The sequence below is a fragment of the Macrosteles quadrilineatus genome, unplaced genomic scaffold, assembly GCF_028750875.1.
Source record: "Macrosteles quadrilineatus isolate MER2022 unplaced genomic scaffold, UCM_ALF_1.0 Scaffold_8__2_contigs__length_117827958, whole genome shotgun sequence".
NCBI lineage: Eukaryota > Metazoa > Arthropoda > Insecta > Hemiptera > Cicadellidae > Macrosteles > Macrosteles quadrilineatus.
This window is the reverse complement of record NW_026542601.1, coordinates 61640603-61658914: the sequence shown is the minus strand read 5'-3', so window position 1 is coordinate 61658914 and position 18312 is coordinate 61640603.

Here is an 18312-nt window from a genome sequence, read left to right as displayed (position 1 = left end):
TGGTCCTTTTGAGATGAAACTTGTGGCTCCTTACTCAGAAAAAAATTACCTTTAAAATGATGTATCATTTACCATAGGCTTCCAATAAAACCTTTTACTGCATCCTCCACAGGACGTTCCCTATGAGTGGGTTTTTAAATTTCAAACAGTCGCCATTTTTGCTAGGGTGGTCCTTTTGAGATGAAACTTGCGGCTCCTTACTCAGAAAAAAATGGCCTTTAAAATGATGTACCATTTACCATAGGCTTCCATTAAACCTTTTTACTGCATCCTCCACAGGACGTTCCCTATAAGTGGTAAAAAATTTCATACGGCACCAAAAGATAGGTAATACCATAGTATATCCGTACACAAAATATCAGTTGTTTTTCTTTAACCACTCACCAGATATAATGTTGGTTCCAGACATTTTCAACACCCTGTATATAGAATATTACTCACGATACAGAGAGCTTGTGACTTGTTTTAGTCCAGCATCTATAAGGGGTTGAGTATGCACTGAAAGTGTAACTCTTTTTGACTTTTGATTGTTGTTGGGGGCATCTTGGAGATGACAAAAACCGATGATGTCGCCCTCCCAGCAGGTGCACAACTTGGGGGGGAGGGGGGGAAGGTGCTCTGAGACGCGTTCTAGAAAATCGCTTATATCTCGTGAACTAGACACGATAGAAACAAGCTCTAAACGGCATTGTATTACCAACTTCATCTACTTTAAAAAAGTATCCAGGAAAAGGCCATTATCTATGATATTAGTTGAGTTATTTAACAATTTATTTAAAATTTTGAATAAAAACCCCTGAAAAACGTTAATTTATCCATTAAAACCTCTTTAAAACAACAAAAAGTACAGTTTTTCATCGTGCATTATATGTTTTACACTCTAAAGTGACTTTATATGGAAGTTATATCGAAATATTATAAAGTTATGCGAGGTTTCCGATGAAGCGGCACGGTGACGCGGGTGACGTCGCTGCGCGTCAGAAATCAACGTGTAGTACAGACTTGTAAAAATTATGTATGTACCGAAAGTGTAACACATTTTGACTTTTGATTGTTGTTGGGGGCAGCTTGGAGATGACAAAAACCTATGTTGTCGCCATTCCAGTAGGTGCACAACTTGGTGGGAGGGGGGGGAAGTAGCGTTGAGGCGCATTCTAGAACATCGCTCATATCTCGTGAACTAGACACGATAGAAACCTGTTTAAAACGACATTGTATTACAAACCGCATCTGCTTTAAATATTTTACAATGAAAAATCCCATATCAACGATAATAATTGAGTTATTTAACATTTTATTTGAAATTACAAATTTAAATTCAAAATACCGTTTATCTACCTATATAACTCTCATAAAACAATGAATAGTACTGTGTATGGAGTGCATTCTATGTTCAACACGACATAGTAATGGTGTATGCAACACCTAACACTACGGCGCGCGTAGTCAATTCAGCTACACAGAAGTATTGCGGTTATTGCATACTCCAAGAAATGCAGGCGCGCCTCGTGTAGTCCGAATGAATGTTGAAAATGTATTTACATTTCATCGAAATAAACATAAAATTTCGCGTTTCAACCCAAGATACTACATTGATTGGATTGTCTATGGTTAAGAGTAAAACACAGTAAAAAGAACTATCGCACAAATAGTTATTCTTCCTAGAGCAAATCATGACATCTTTGTTACGGCAATTATGGTGGCTACAAATATACCAGTGAAATCGTTAATATTGTATGCCTACATTACGCTTATTTATTATCTGACCTTCGGAAATAGTTTCTTCCCAGCGGAAACCAGCGATAAATTTATTTATTAATTTATTAACGAGTTGAAGATGGTATTGACGTGTGGGAAACACCCACACTCAATATGCATTCCATTATCGTATGTGCCAGAATTCAGAACATTACAATAGTGGTTCATAAAGTGCATTAAGCTGTTACATAAAACGTAAATCAGCTATTTTCCATTTTAAATCATTTAAATAATTTCAATTAACTGAAAAATAAGAAGAGCGCTATACAAAGCTAGGACTAGGCGAGCGAGGCGCGGCGCTGCTCACCTTAGGAATCGTTCTCGTAATGTTCCAGTCTAGTGAGCTGAAGCTGAACTGAACCTACTGGACTGAGGCTGTTTTAGGACTTTGTCCTCTTCACCCATGGAAAGGATTGCAAAGTGCGTCACTCCGAACATGGAGATACCGGCTCAAAACTTGGCCAAATGTAATATTTTGTGTTATGTCGCGGCCCGGGGGATCGTAGGCCGTATACACCTGTTGTGTGTACTAAGCACGATTACTAACTAACTAGTACAACATGTGGCCAACCTAACCGGAATTGTTATATGTCTTGAATTTGTATTTTCAAGACCTGTATTTTTATGTCATATGCAAATGTGACTGAAAATATAACGGAGGACCTCACTGTATGAATCACAGCAGTTAGGTCTCAATGAAGCAGTAGTGGAACGTCAGCTATTTGCTACGACTACTGTACTTTGACCAGCCGAACCTCAACACCACACCACCTACTTTCCCTTTCCCGCCCAAAATCGATGCCAGCTGTAACACAGAACGGCGGGAACGGAAGATGGTTGCCATGGTGACCGATCTGCGCGGTGGTCTGCCGCCTGGCGCTGATAACGCTGGCGCTCCACGCGGCACCTAGCAGAACTAACGGCTAGTAAACAAACCACAGGCTAGCTACAGGTAGGCGAGCAGTGGTCAGCGGTCGCGGTCGTAGCTAGTGAGTTAGAGTTGTAGTGTAGAATGAGTTGAGTGATGTGAGGGTGTAGTGAGACGACCTTCATCTAGACCTTGTGATTGTGATTGTGTTGATAACAAACTGATAAGCTGTGGTCCTCTTGGGTCCCGTCATCGTCGGCAGGTAAGCTTATCATCAGTATCACTAGACTGGTAGAAGCGTACTGTAAGCGATGGGTGTTATCACTTGATAATATTGGCGTTATATAGAGTCCTTGTGGTGAAATATCCGAAATTGAGATGTAGCATATTGTTTTTCCTACTGTGAACAAGCACAAAATGACGTTTGTGATGCTGTGTAGGACGACCGTGTTATCACGTTAAAGTCAAGGAAATATTTGATTGTGCACCTGCTGCTCCAAGCGCCAATTTTGGTTATCATGTGTAAATTGTTAAGTTAATGAGCAATATATATTTTTTTTTGTATAAGTATAAGTGATAATTGGTCCCCCCAACAGTTCTTGAACCACTGTCTTTCATCGTTGTAAGTACTTAAAATCTTTCGCAGTTACTTAGTCTTTGTTTTATAAGATTTTCATGGCCAGGATGTAAAATTATCTACAAAACCTAGAGCGTTTTCAAAAAATTACACCTCCTCCTGCATTGTTAAAACTAAATTCTAATCTACTAATTAAAACTAACAGCTAGGGGGCCTTGAGCTAAAGGGGAGTTGTTATCATTATACAGAAGCTTGTGGCCATAGGGATTGTGGTGGATTCCATTAGCTTACACAAGCTTGCTATAGGCCTACTATAATGACATAAAAAACGTTAGATAATGGATAATAAACAAGAAATTCTGCTTTGTGCTATAATGGATCAAAATGGAAAGTCGATTGAATCATCCCCTATTGTTACCGAAATTCATACATAAAACAAACATAAAAAATGTGTTTTCACGTCAATCATAATTTTATGTATAAGATTATATGGAAATTTCATGCATCATAAGGCAGCTTGTGATGAAAGAATTCAATAAATAATGTGCTTTCTCGGCAGTAGCTTACTTTTTCCAGTATATCACGTCATAAAAAGATAAACATGTATCTAAATTAAACGGTATCAGTAATCTGACAAATACTTTCGCCCATTAGCTTGTCAAAAATCTTTATCATGGGTAAAGCGGTGGAAGTAACTATGATTATAGGAAAAATCACAACAGTGATAATAACTTATGCAATGGAATTTTTTCTACAATGAGGGGTTACACTATTTTGTTTAGAATTATAAGGACTATAACATACTAATTTTAATCAAAACCAACTTTTTTTTCCAAAAAAAACGATTTTTTTATTTAATGTTTTTTTATGGGAAAATAACATAAGTTACAATAACTTTTGAGCCGTAATTTTGAACGAGAATTGGGATTTGTACAATTTTGTTCAGCTTATAAAGGACTAAAACATACGAAATTGTTCGGGCCATTTTCGAGAAAATCAAATTTTCCCGCTAGTTTATGGGGTTTTATGGAAAAATTACCATTAAAAATCAAAATTTCAAAAAAATGAAAACACGTCTGGATATACCGTGGATTGGTACCTACATACCAAATTTCAGCTAAATCGGACCACAGGTATAGTCTTCATTCCATATACAGACACACACACACATACACACAGACATCACTTCGAAACCCATTTTTTGGGCTCAGTGGGACCCAAAACGGATATATACACTCAAAACTGAAACTCGAAAACTTTGACGAAAACAATACTTTCTCCATGTATAGGGGGATAAAGTAATAATGTAGCCTATATGAAATTAATTCCGGGTATATTTATGACATGATAGTTTGTTTTGTAGACCATGTTGAAAACAGTCACTAGTTTATTTTATGTTAAATTTACGATTAAAACCCTAACATAGAATCTCTGAACTGGACGAGAAAACAAGTGCAAAATTTAAAATTGTGTTGTTCCTAATCAACGTTTATGTGAGAGGCATTAAGGCTTATTTTAACATGTCCATGGATAAACATGAAGTGTATATGGGCAGGATGATTTTTGTACCTCTTGGAGCGGATTCTTTAGCGATGGCCATTAATTAAAACCTCAGCGACCAATGACAGCTAAATCGTCTATCATTGGCAGCTGGGTTTTGTTCCAGCCATAAAGCAGCTTGACTTATCACCCAGTTGTTAAATCTTTCATCCTTCAGTCTACGAAAATTTTCTTTACAATCTGTAAAAAACCTGTGACTTTGCCTGTCCAAATTTGTGTCCCAAACAATGCTTTTCTTGCTTCAAAATAGTATATTTCACCAATTACTAGGGCGTAAAGTACCTCTTTTCGACCCAAGCTTTTGTTTCACGGCCGATTCGAAGCCTAGGTCGGAAAATGAGCTAGGGTTTAAATAACACTTTTTCGCCGAGTGATGAACACAATTTTTCGTCATATTGCAATATTAGAACACAAGCTAAGTTAGAAACCGAAAGTAATTTTCATGTACAGATAACCTCTTAACATGACTTCCGACTTGTTTTTTTCACTGTGGCTAATTGAATGACGTTTTGACGAAAACAAAAAGAGCAATTTTTTTGGAAGAGTGCTTTAGTTTTTTCGTCTCAAGGGCATAAATTATTGATTTATAGATTTTGGAGCACTAGACCCCTTAGTTTGGATAAAGATTAAGAAACTAAATAACATTTTTTATGAGTAGATATATTTTACTTTGTTTTTATTTTAAATTATAAAAAATAAAGGAAATATCCAGTCATTGGCTATTTACGGCGACTTGAAACATGTAAACTGTACTACCTTTGATAGCAAAGAGTAAAAACCCTGCGTGTATTAAAAATCATTGATAAATATCATCGATACGAACGCCTCGCCAAGCCTTTTTTCATTTAAAGCTCAATCTATCGAAATCTTACTTTCTTTGTTTATTATGATAAATGGTTCGGAAAATAAATTGAATAACGCCAAAATAGTACCTATGATCGAATTTTTCGATTATCGAACATTATTTCTTCAGGGGAAACTTTATTCTGATGCTTACCGACCAAGAACTAAAGACTAAAGATAAAATAGAAGAGTGTGGACACAATTGTTTGACGAACCTGTCTTATTGCACTAATGATGACATTGCGTCATCACAAGGTAAACTTCAGGCAACGCTGCAAAATGATATCGTACAATTTTAACCGGAGGCGAAACTGTAAACAGTGATATAGTCTACTTACCTTAATTTAATCAAGTGTAGTAGTGAGGTATAGTTTTTTTTTAGAGGAAGGGATTTAAATATTATAGTGTTCAACAGAAGTAGTATTTCGAAGGTTTCCGATTTGGTTCTGAAAAAAGTCAGAAGCTTTTTGATGGTTCGAAACTAAATCCCGTCGTCTTTGATCATTTTGCCAGGCGAATGATCCAGCTGATCTTATTCAGTGACAAAGCTGTCATCTGATTCATTCAAACACTCATCCTTCACTCATCTTCGCCTTAAATACGCACCTTGGTGTTTCGGCGCCGTATCATAGATTAAACACTCATTAGCCCATGGTTGTATAGGAAATTGAATATAGTCTAATCTTCAATTTAATGATCTAACCAGACACCACAAGTGATTTCTTGATATCAAGAGGCGTTATCTAAACTCTGTTTGACACCCTGTATAAGTATGTTTAATCTATGATAATACTGTACCAGTATCTATACCCTTTAGATCAATAAAAAAAACTAGTGGTGTGCCTCATGCTGTCACGTTTGACATAACCGTTCAAGAAAATTAGCAAAAGGAAAAAATAAGGTAATTTTCACATGTGGTAGGTAGTTTGAATTAAAAACAAAACTATTAAGTAGATTGCAAATATGTTGATGATACTGCAGCAATAAGTGATAGCTGGTATTTATAACGGTATTTTAATGTCGTTACTTAAAAGCAAAGAAGCTTTTTATGCCACGTAAAGATAGCCGTAAACCCATTTTTGCTCTGAGATAAGACAAAAGTGAGTCAAGGCTTTAACCTCCCCACCCCATCCTTCTACTCTTTGTTGCTCTGTAGCTCTTGTTTGGGTAAAAACCTCTTCAATATCCAAAGTTTACTTCCATAATGTCTTATAGAAAGTAGTAAAATTTACCGGATATATTTACATCAATAGACCCTGCTTGACAGGTTAAAGTCATACTGTGAATGATTTACAAAATTATTTACTGTGCACATGCAGAGTAGAAACTGATCCGACTATGTTAGAGTATTTATATTTAAGTAACAAAATAATTTTAACGAATTTTTTAAAGATAGTTGTGAACAGACAAACTTTTAGATAAAGACTAACAGGACAAGATATGACGGTATATTTTCACTCAGAGTTTTAAAACTTTTAAACACGAACAAATATCTTACATGTAGCTTGTGCGATTGTAAAGCGTGATTTTGAAACCTTGCACAGACACATGGACCAATAGAGATGAACTGAAAAACAATAAATAAATATAAATAAAGAGTGTAGTTTCTTAATTATTGTTTCAGAAGTATTTTTTAAATTTTACCAAATCTGTTTTGAGCTTAAACAGATTGTAAACGTTTGTGAGACCTTTAACGAGATATGATTAATATTTGACATTTAGTGCAAACTTTGTACTCTATGCAGTGCCAACAGTGAAGGTTAATCGCCGTCTTGCTCTGTGCATTGTCTCCCGCCACTTTGTCTCACAATAGTCGTGTTTTGGCGGGTACTCAAATAAAATCATATTTATGGATTTTACCAGTCGCTATTCTAGATTAATTGGTGCAAAGGATTTCTTTGTAAATTTTTTATGTATTGTCTGTGTTGATAAATTCATATTAGTTGCTTTATTTTAAATTAACGAAGCTTGATGGTTTTTTTTCATCAAACGGACATTTTAACGGGACTCCGTTTCTTACTGTGAGAGCCAAAATGAAAATACGTGATTGAAAAAAATTACAATGAATGTGTGACGCAACTGGTATGATTTTAACGTATGCAATGTGTCAAGATTATAAAAGTTTGATAACCCACCCCCCCCCCCCAGTATAACCCCCATGTCCTTCAGTGGTGAAGTAGGATTAATTAATTTTAGAGGAGTTATAGTTACTGAGAGGACATTATTTACTCGTAAATTTAAAGGCTAGTCTAATTCTTCCGCAATGTTATAAACAATTAAATACTTGCCTCTCATTCCAACCTGTAAATGCATGGATAATGTAGAATTTAAAAAAGGTACATTTTGTTGTGTGAAAATTTGTAAACACGTAAACAGTTCACAAGCGGGTAATTGGCCTGTCTGTGTGGATGAGGCTCGTGCGCCTCGTGCAAGTGTTAATCGGTTACTTGTAAAGTGATCTTGCACATCACGCATTGTAACAAGTTGTGCAACTTTACTTTTTGCGCTTGATGGAACTGTTGGCTTCTACAAATAAATTTAATTTGAACAAACTGCACAATTATAAATAGGTTTTTGACAACTGCAGTCAATGTGGGGATAAGATATATTAATTGATAAAATTTAATATAATACCTACACAACTACATAATAACAAATAACACTACACTGTACACACACAGCAGCTTTACAAAAATTTCATTATATTACGTGTGTCGTCATCGTCAAGTGGAGTTACAAATAGAACCAAATCTACCGGAGGGGGGGGGACTATGAATATGACAATGTCTGCCATCTGATTAACTCATAGGTTAATCCATTATCATGCTTTCAGGGGTTATATGCAAAGTTAAATATTTAAATGAGTGTTCCTAGTTACTGTATTTACGTAAAATGTTCAAATGCATCAGCAAGCAGATTATTTACATAGGATAGTTGAAATGTTATTGCGTAGGCGTTTTGATATTTTCATATCGTTGTTGTGAAGCACTTTTGTTTTTTTAGCCCAGGATAACTGTTAAGCAAAATATTACTTTACCTGGTATATCGAATTAAAACCTGAATTAAAAAAATGCATGTTCCTTTATTTTTATAATTTTTTTATTACTGAAACTTGTTCAACTACCGATATTATACAATTAAAATAATACCCCCGCCGCAGCAAACCTGCCGTCTAAGCGAATTTCCATTTGGCCGAATTGATTTTCAATTGATCTATTTAAATAACATTAGGTTTAACGAGTACCTAGGTTTGCTGCTACAAGAAAACTAATAAAGTAGTGTATTTTTAGTAAAATATTGATAGCTTACTATAAAATAAATAAATTTGCCAAGTTTGATCAAAATATATCCATAAACAAGCAAACTACAACATTTTACAATATTCTCCATAAGAATAACATGGGAATTTTAAATTTAATTTTTTTTTTAGTTTTCTCCGTAACCAATAACCGTACAAAAACACTTTGATATACTGAATTGTTTGTTTTTTTAAGCTCTTTAAGAAGGTTTAGAGAAAAATTGGGAAATTTTGTGTTTTGAGGGTAAAAAGTGAGAAAAACCAATTTTTACCCCATAAAACCCCCCATAAAACCCTGTTCCCATGGTCCGATCATGCTGGATCGCGAACTCATTCAAGTTTATCCCGCCTTACACCTTCAAACCAAATTTCATCAAAATCGGATAAAAATTACTCAAGTTATCGTGTTCACGGACACATATATATATATATATAAATCTATATATATATATCTATATATATATATATATATATATATATATATATATATATATACATATATAAAAATTTTAACGAATGGTGTTTTTGGCCTCTGGGGACATTAAAATGAAAAAGTAAATCGGTCCCGGGCCTAAGTCTTACCATGAGACCTACGGTAATAGCTACTTCCCTATAGGGAAATTCGCTAAAAGGTTCAAATACCTGCGGTTAGGCAATCCAATGTTGTTGTAAACACAACTAGTTCGAGGGCGGCTTTCTTTCTTCATACGAAGGGCGTCATATTGATTAACACGAAAATAATAACTAGCCATTTTTACCACACTACGATGTTTTTAGCCGTTTTACAAACGTTTATTGGAGGTCAAAAGTGACGTGTATTGCTGTATATGTCAGCTGTCATCATTATTTGGGGACCGAGCAGGTTTTTATATCCCTAGGACCGAAAAACAGCTGTATTACATATCAGTATCCATAGCTTTGCAATAGACTTGTTTTATTCTCAACGCTGCCTAGCAACTATTTTTGTTGATTCCTTAAATTAATTCTTCACATAACCTTAAAAAGTTGTAGTTGTGTTGACTGTTAGTGTGAATTTTTATTGTGGTGAATAGTGGTAATAGGGTACAGTGTGGTGAAAAATAGCGTTCGACGGACCGAAATGGTTTTGCAGCTCTCGATCGTTTTAAGATCTCGACTTCATCTCGACCAAATACGATCTCGGGCTGGCAAAACTTGGCCCTAGGTACGAGATATACTGTTAAACACGACACAACCACGGATACTAGACATTTATGGTAACTGATCAATTAAGAAAACAGACGACGCTAACCCGGTGGAGATTTGAGTCGTCTGGAACTCAGACTCAGCCGGGCTAGCGTCGTCTGTTCTCTTAACTGATCAGTTACCATAAATGTTTCACAGTATTTGTGTTTGTGTTGTGTTTAAATGTCTATTTTTCTCAATATGACGCCCTTCGTATGAAGAAAGAAAACCGTCCTTGTACAGTCTGATGATGGTGCCACACAGGTGCCGAAACTAGTTGTGTTTACAACAAAATTGGATTGCCTAATAGCAGGTTTTTGAACCTTTTTTATATTATTTAGGCTAATATCTACAATGATATATTACAAGAAAAATGTTTGTACCAATGCACAAGTAAATATTAGATAAAGATAAATATTACAAGAAACAAAAACATACAAGTAATTAAACTCACACCACTCATACTTTATACAGGTTTTGAGATAGGTACATCAACTGTTGTATCACTTTTGAACCCATAATAAAATACTAAGATGTCAAGGGATGTAGTTTCGTTAAGTATAGAAATGTCCACAAACCACTTAATCCTTCTGTACCTAGAACACTGGCCGACATCGTCCTTTAATTACTCTATACAGATAACAGAGGGATGTACGTGCGGGACAGTATACAGTTGTAGTTGGTCAGTAAAAATTGCACTTTAACATAAATTTGTACTTGACTTGAGCAAAAAAACTTATGAGTTCAGAAATAGGCCAAAAAATAACTCAATAAAAATTTCAAACCGTCCATTTGCTTTTATTGACTTTCCAATAAGATGTAATTTTGTAAATAAAACTAGTCCTCCAATTGTTATTTCGTTAACGTATTCATACCCTTGCCCCACCTCTGTATGTGCAACAGTTTTCTACTGACTTAGCTCAGGATACAATATCTAGATATAGCGTTACCAGCACTAACCCAACAATACAAATACATTAGCGAAACCGGGGAAAAGTGTATGTAGGTCAGCAGTGTGACCGGAAGTGAGCTGGGAGCTCGTAACGTCACTTCCGGTGTGAGATTGGGACTTCCCCTAAAGGGAAATTGCTTCTTCGCAATTTTTGTGCACGAACACACTAATACAACTCGCATGCTATCAGCCATTAGGAAAACTTTTAATGTCAATGTCTCACTAATAGTTGTAAGCCCATGCATGCTTAATAGGAATCGTAAACCGCGTTAATTTTAAGGATTCGGAATCAGACCATTGTTTTTTTACATTTTTTTTATCTATCCTATGAAGCTGGATAAAAAGGTGCTAACCAGCCTCAACTCCTGCAGCTCATATTTTCTTGGTGGCCGTACACCCTCCTGTATAGCCTAACAACACAAACAGACTATATTGCTCTTGCTTGTCACAAACCTGGGTTTACGTTCTAAATATATTCTTAGGAGAGCATAACATATACACTGAATTGTAAATGCTACGATTTAACGCATTGTCCTTTAAGTTCGGTGCATAGAGGACATTTTTCTTTTATGTGGTCACGGTCAGTCACTATATAAACACAACAGAACATTTACTGGCAAATCGTGTGAGAAGGCCATTATATCGTCATGCCCGACATGCAAACGATTTCACTAGTTTAAACCATGTCATTGGTATACATAGAGGTTACAGTCCGCTATTAATATTGCAGCTTTCTGTCTTTCTTACGACTTAAATAGATTTATGAACTTACATAATGACATCACGTTCTATTTTTGTGTCTTTCTGCGTCATTGGTATTTTACTATCGTTTTCATCAAGAGATTTTGTAGTGAGGTGAATATTAGACGTTTAGACGCTGTCCTTAATTACCTAAATTACAGTTAGTCAAACTGTTTGCCAGGTTATAAATAACGAAATATTGAAATCATCTTGAATGTTTAATTCGTGATAGTAACAATTCTTATACAACACCCTATTTTGTGATATAAAAGTGAATTCTCCAAGATTATATGAAAAACTAGATGTTTCTATTTAATTATTTATATGCAAACGTGAAAATTGTATTGGATTGTGTGGGAAACAGAATTCTTTATGTATTTTGTTTGGTTTGTCAGACTTGCCCATGATAAAATTACTTCAAAATAACGTTAAAACGCCTCTCTGAAGTTACTAACACAGCCTAAACTCTAAAGCATTCTCTAAATAAATGGCACAGTGAATCAATAACCAGCGGAGAGGGCTTCTGCATGGGATCTGAGGGATCGGATAACTAAGTCATTGTGTGGACCAACCAACACACACGCACACAAGCTCGCATCAATCACGATACCCAGCTTTTGGGGTCTAAAATCGTATTATCATTTTGTGGAAACAAGTAAAAATGTATTCAAAGCTCTGAAAATTCATTTAAAGCCTTGTGCAAATACAAAACGGGTTTAGGTTTTATTTCAAGGTTCGTAAACCCAGGGTCACCAGGTGTCCCCAGATTTATCTTTATTAATTGGTAAAATAAGGACTGTGTTTAAGCTACTTTCCTGTAAGAAGTCCAGTTTTCGTTCCGTCAACCTTTCTGTTGAAAGATTGGTTCAGATTGTATTAATTAAATCCAACCATAAAACATGCATGCATTTTTCATAGTTTGGTTAAGAATAAATTGTTTGGAAAAAAATACCTGAGACAATTTGAAAAAAAAAATGGCTTTTAAAGTGATCTAGCAAACGTTGGTGTGTTGTATAAAGCTAAAAGAGGCTTTTGTCAATAAACTCAATGTAGGCCAGCGTCATAAATTTGCCAATATTGTAACGTAAAATGTTGGTTCATAATATATGTTGTTAAAAACTCATTCAATGGCGTGTGAAAATGATCCATTAGCTCTATACATTATATACTGTACCTACCTTGACTGAATCAGTCCAACCGTGCAATATACTTGGTATAGAGAGATTTCCTTTATAAATTATTCATATTAGTAACCTAAGTAGTTACTAAACACGTTTTTTATAGTAAAAATTCTATTTTGAATGAGAAGTGAAAATTTGATCAATTTTGTATACAAAATTAATTATGCCTGACATTGTAGTGCAATTGAATGACGTATTTTACCAGCTGATGGTGGAATTGTAAACAATATACCATACAATTTCAGTAAAGAATTTTTACTTTAGCTTCAAAGTATTTCTGCCGCACGATTACAAAGTTAAATAGCGTCATGCCAGTTATACTACACTATGAATAAAACAGAGGAGTACAAAATAAAAGTTTTTCGTGAGTCATACAAATCTTTAAATAAGAAATTATTTTCATTTTTTTACCATTATAAATTATTTAAGTTGAATAAAGTTAAACACTTCGTTACATTTTTTTAATTTATAAACTCATCCTACGCTAGGTTTTTTTTTGACTGAACTATGTTTTGGGACGTAAGGAAACTACCCCCGTTTTCAAAATACCTACTATCATGTCTACTCTTAAATCAATGCTATCTATCTATCTCTATATATAAAACGCTTAGCCGATTTTTGTAAACAGAACTCCTCCCTCATTTTTGGACCGATTTTGATGATTAAAGTGTCAAAAGAATGGCCCTAATCTGTAGTTTTGCAAAGTGTTTTTATATTTTTTGAAATCTTTATTAGTTCGGGCTGGACCTTCCATCAATTGGGTTTTCTCCCATACGATTAACATGGGGGAATCTAAATATTTAATTGGAAACTTTGTCTCCACTAATTTGAGAGAACGGCTGGGCGTAGAAACTTGGAAGAGGTGTCCAAAGAAAGGTATTGGTCTGTAGATGAGTTATCAAAAGAAAAACGAAGCAAATTCCCTTAGGGCTCCGCCCCAGAAGCCTTTAAATGATACCTCCACAGATTTGTTTACATTTTGGCCATGTGGATAATACTTTTTAACGAAACAGCTGTTAATTTTTAAATTGTATTCTAAACAACACACATTTATTGAGAGTTACTAAATTATCCAAAGGAAGTATTTTTGCAATGTTATTTTCTTGAACTCTTAGAGAGCCATTGAATGTTATTAGGCTAACAAAAAAGGGTTGTGCATGTTTACTAGCGCTACTCAGCAACAAAAACAATAATTTAATTTATCTCTAAAAAATATATTCTTAAAGTGCACTGAGCAGCAGCCTAAAAAATACTATGTAACTTCCTCATATAGTTACAAAATGCTCAAACTCGCATTGTGAAATTTATGATTCGGCTTATATTTCTCCAACAGTGTGCTCTTATCGTGTCTAATAACATCCAAACACAAAAACCATGCCTAAGATAATGCCTATCTTGACAACCTATTTGCAGTGGCCTATTTGCCTATACTGGGTTGGTAACATTTTTGAAAGTAAACACGATATTTTGGCTGTAAGAGTAAATACTATTTATATAAGCAGCTATTGTCATGACAGAAAGGTCATATTCCTTTTAAACTAGATCAAATTCTCCTTTATAAAATACGTTGATTAACGATGCATGTAAACGTTAATATTTACGTAACAGCCAATTTACAGTATGTTTTTCTCTTTGAAAATGGAACATTGCTATTTCATTTTGCATTATTTGTTGCCAATGAAGCCACAAGACCATATAAACGAGGAGGCCCCTAACCGTCGATTTCGACGGGTTTCACCTAGTAATCTATATTTGTTTAATTTACTCTACCTAAACTATCCTACCTAACCCACACATTGATTCACATAACGTAAAATAATATACAAAAAACAATCAATGTAAAACAAAACTTTACTATAGACACAATGAAACTAAAACCAAACACAACTTATACATCGGTCCGAAGCCTACGATTGGATCTGAAACAGCACAATACACTCACGATCAGTCGTTAGGATGGTTAGATTAATGTAGATTAATAGATAGTCTCTTGAAACTGGTGGAGTTTCTTTACACCCAGTTATACTACACTATGAATAAAACAGAGGAGTACAAAATAAAAGTTTTTCGTGAGTCATACAAATCTTTAAATAAGAAATTATTTTCATTTTTTTACCATTATAAATTATTTAAGTTGAATAAAGTTAAACACTTCGTTACATTTTTTTAATTTATAAACTCATCCTACGCTAGGTTTTTTTTTGACTGAACTATGTTTTGGGACGTAAGGAAACTACCCCCGTTTTCAAAATACCTACTATCATGTCTACTCTTAAATCAATGCTATCTATCTATCTCTATATATAAAACGCTTAGCCGATTTTTGTAAACAGAACTCCTCCCTCATTTTTGGACCGATTTTGATGATTAAAGTGTCAAAAGAATGGCCCTAATCTGTAGTTTTGCAAAGTGTTTTTATATTTTTTGAAATCTTTATTAGTTCGGGCTGGACCTTCCATCAATTGGGTTTTCTCCCATACGATTAACATGGGGGAATCTAAATATTTAATTGGAAACTTTGTCTCCACTAATTTGAGAGAACGGCTGGGCGTAGAAACTTGGAAGAGGTGTCCAAAGAAAGGTATTGGTCTGTAGATGAGTTATCAAAAGAAAAACGAAGCAAATTCCCTTAGGGCTCCGCCCCAGAAGCCTTTAAATGATACCTCCACAGATTTGTTTACATTTTGGCCATGTGGATAATACTTTTTAACGAAACAGCTGTTAATTTTTAAATTGTATTCTAAACAACACACATTTATTGAGAGTTACTAAATTATCCAAAGGAAGTATTTTTGCAATGTTATTTTCTTGAACTCTTAGAGAGCCATTGAATGTTATTAGGCTAACAAAAAAGGGTTGTGCATGTTTACTAGCGCTACTCAGCAACAAAAACAATAATTTAATTTATCTCTAAAAAATATATTCTTAAAGTGCACTGAGCAGCAGCCTAAAAAATACTATGTAACTTCCTCATATAGTTACAAAATGCTCAAACTCGCATTGTGAAATTTATGATTCGGCTTATATTTCTCCAACAGTGTGCTCTTATCGTGTCTAATAACATCCAAACACAAAAACCATGCCTAAGATAATGCCTATCTTGACAACCTATTTGCAGTGGCCTATTTGCCTATACTGGGTTGGTAACATTTTTGAAAGTAAACACGATATTTTGGCTGTAAGAGTAAATACTATTTATATAAGCAGCTATTGTCATGACAGAAAGGTCATATTCCTTTTAAACTAGATCAAATTCTCCTTTATAAAATACGTTGATTAACGATGCATGTAAACGTTAATATTTACGTAACAGCCAATTTACAGTATGTTTTTCTCTTTGAAAATGGAACATTGCTATTTCATTTTGCATTATTTGTTGCCAATGAAGCCACAAGACCATATAAACGAGGAGGCCCCTAACCGTCGATTTCGACGGGTTTCACCTAGTAATCTATATTTGTTTAATTTACTCTACCTAAACTATCCTACCTAACCCACACATTGATTCACATAACGTAAAATAATATACAAAAAACAATCAATGTAAAACAAAACTTTACTATAGACACAATGAAACTAAAACCAAACACAACTTATACATCGGTCCGAAGCCTACGATTGGATCTGAAACAGCACAATACACTCACGATCAGTCGTTAGGATGGTTAGATTAATGTAGATTAATAGATAGTCTCTTGAAACTGGTGGAGTTTCTTTACCTCCCGAAACGTAGTGTAGTCAAAACACTTGCGCGGGAAACTCCATAAACAAAAACAGTTATCCTTCACATTATGAACTTGAAAAAGTACATATTTCCTTTGTGATTTTAAGAATCAATTTGTCGTTCGTCTTCCCGTGATGGCGTGAGGCTTGGCTGGTCAGAGTCACGCCAAAGTTAGATTTAACATATTGTGGAGTTAATATTAGCCACTTCACCGAAATCACATAACCTATGATCAAAGTTCAGTTGCTAATGAAAAAAAAACTAAGATGGTGAAAGTAAAACGCAACCTTCACTGATTCTTTATATACCTTTAATTATGCCGAAGTGAGTCATTTTAGAAAATTGTTGTATGTCTACCACAGTAGATTAACGTGAGCAATATTTTATTTCAAACTATTACAAGCCCATGAACTAATTTGTACAATTTTTCTAATTCCAATGAAATCCATAGGGCTTTGCGGTTTCGGTGAATTGTCATACAGTACTTATTACAGCTTATTGTATTGTACGTGTTCCCTTAAAGTTATAATCCAAAAATCTGTTTAAAGGGTGTCCAATAGTTGTTTTACAAAAAATAGAGTAATCCTATGGATCCTTTGTGAACTGAAAAGAACATGGAAATAGACCATAAATAATATTTACTAGGTGAACTTTCATAAAAATTACATTGTGATTTCTTCCATAATATATAACCATTATCTATATATCCACTTTTATTCATTCACGATCAATCAATAGAAGGTAAATAATAAAAACATAATCAGGTTTCAGTCTTATATGTCTGGTTTTATAATGTTTGCAACTTTTATTGCATTTTGATTGTACAAATAAGTTTAAAATGAGGTTTAATGAGCGTAAAGTTATGAAATGTAATAAAAGGTTGTCATCAAATATTCGTTGTGCACAAAAGTGACCAGGACTAAATTCAATTAATCGTGGTAATGTACATTCACATGATTGCAATCAATAACCAAAATATAAACGAAGGAATTTGTTTAGTGTTTACATACATTTTCTACTGTGTAGTTTCGAGCATAAGTTGGGTGTGTTTTCAAACGAAAAACGTCGGGTGCCCAAAATTAGAGCCGGGGAAACCCTATCTTGAACCCCTAAAAAATTTATAACTAAAAATGGTGACGTGTTAACGATCGAGTTTGAGACGTTTCATGCATATTTAGTGCTCTTCCACTTAACTTGCCTTCAAATGCAGAGCTCGGTAATTATAGCGTGGTGGTTGACTTTAAAATACACAATTACTTTTACTCATCAAGACTTCAGCTGAAACGTTTTCTATCATGATCAGTTAAAAGATATATTTTCAATACTTTTGTATGCACAGAACATGTCTGGAACAACCCTTTAAACACCAAGTATCACTAAAAATGAACTTGGAGAAACTACTCAACCTAAGAGAATATTGAGAGCAGAATAACTTTGAAATATTTTAAAATTCAATAAATCATGTAAGTACATTAAGTGAAATTGTTTTCGAACAGTGATTTGCTTTGCACTCGACTTTTGATAACTTTAAGTTCAAAACGTAGTTTTTTATGTTCGATCTCCGCACAAATATGGTTCCACAAATATTTCCTTACCAATAATCAGGT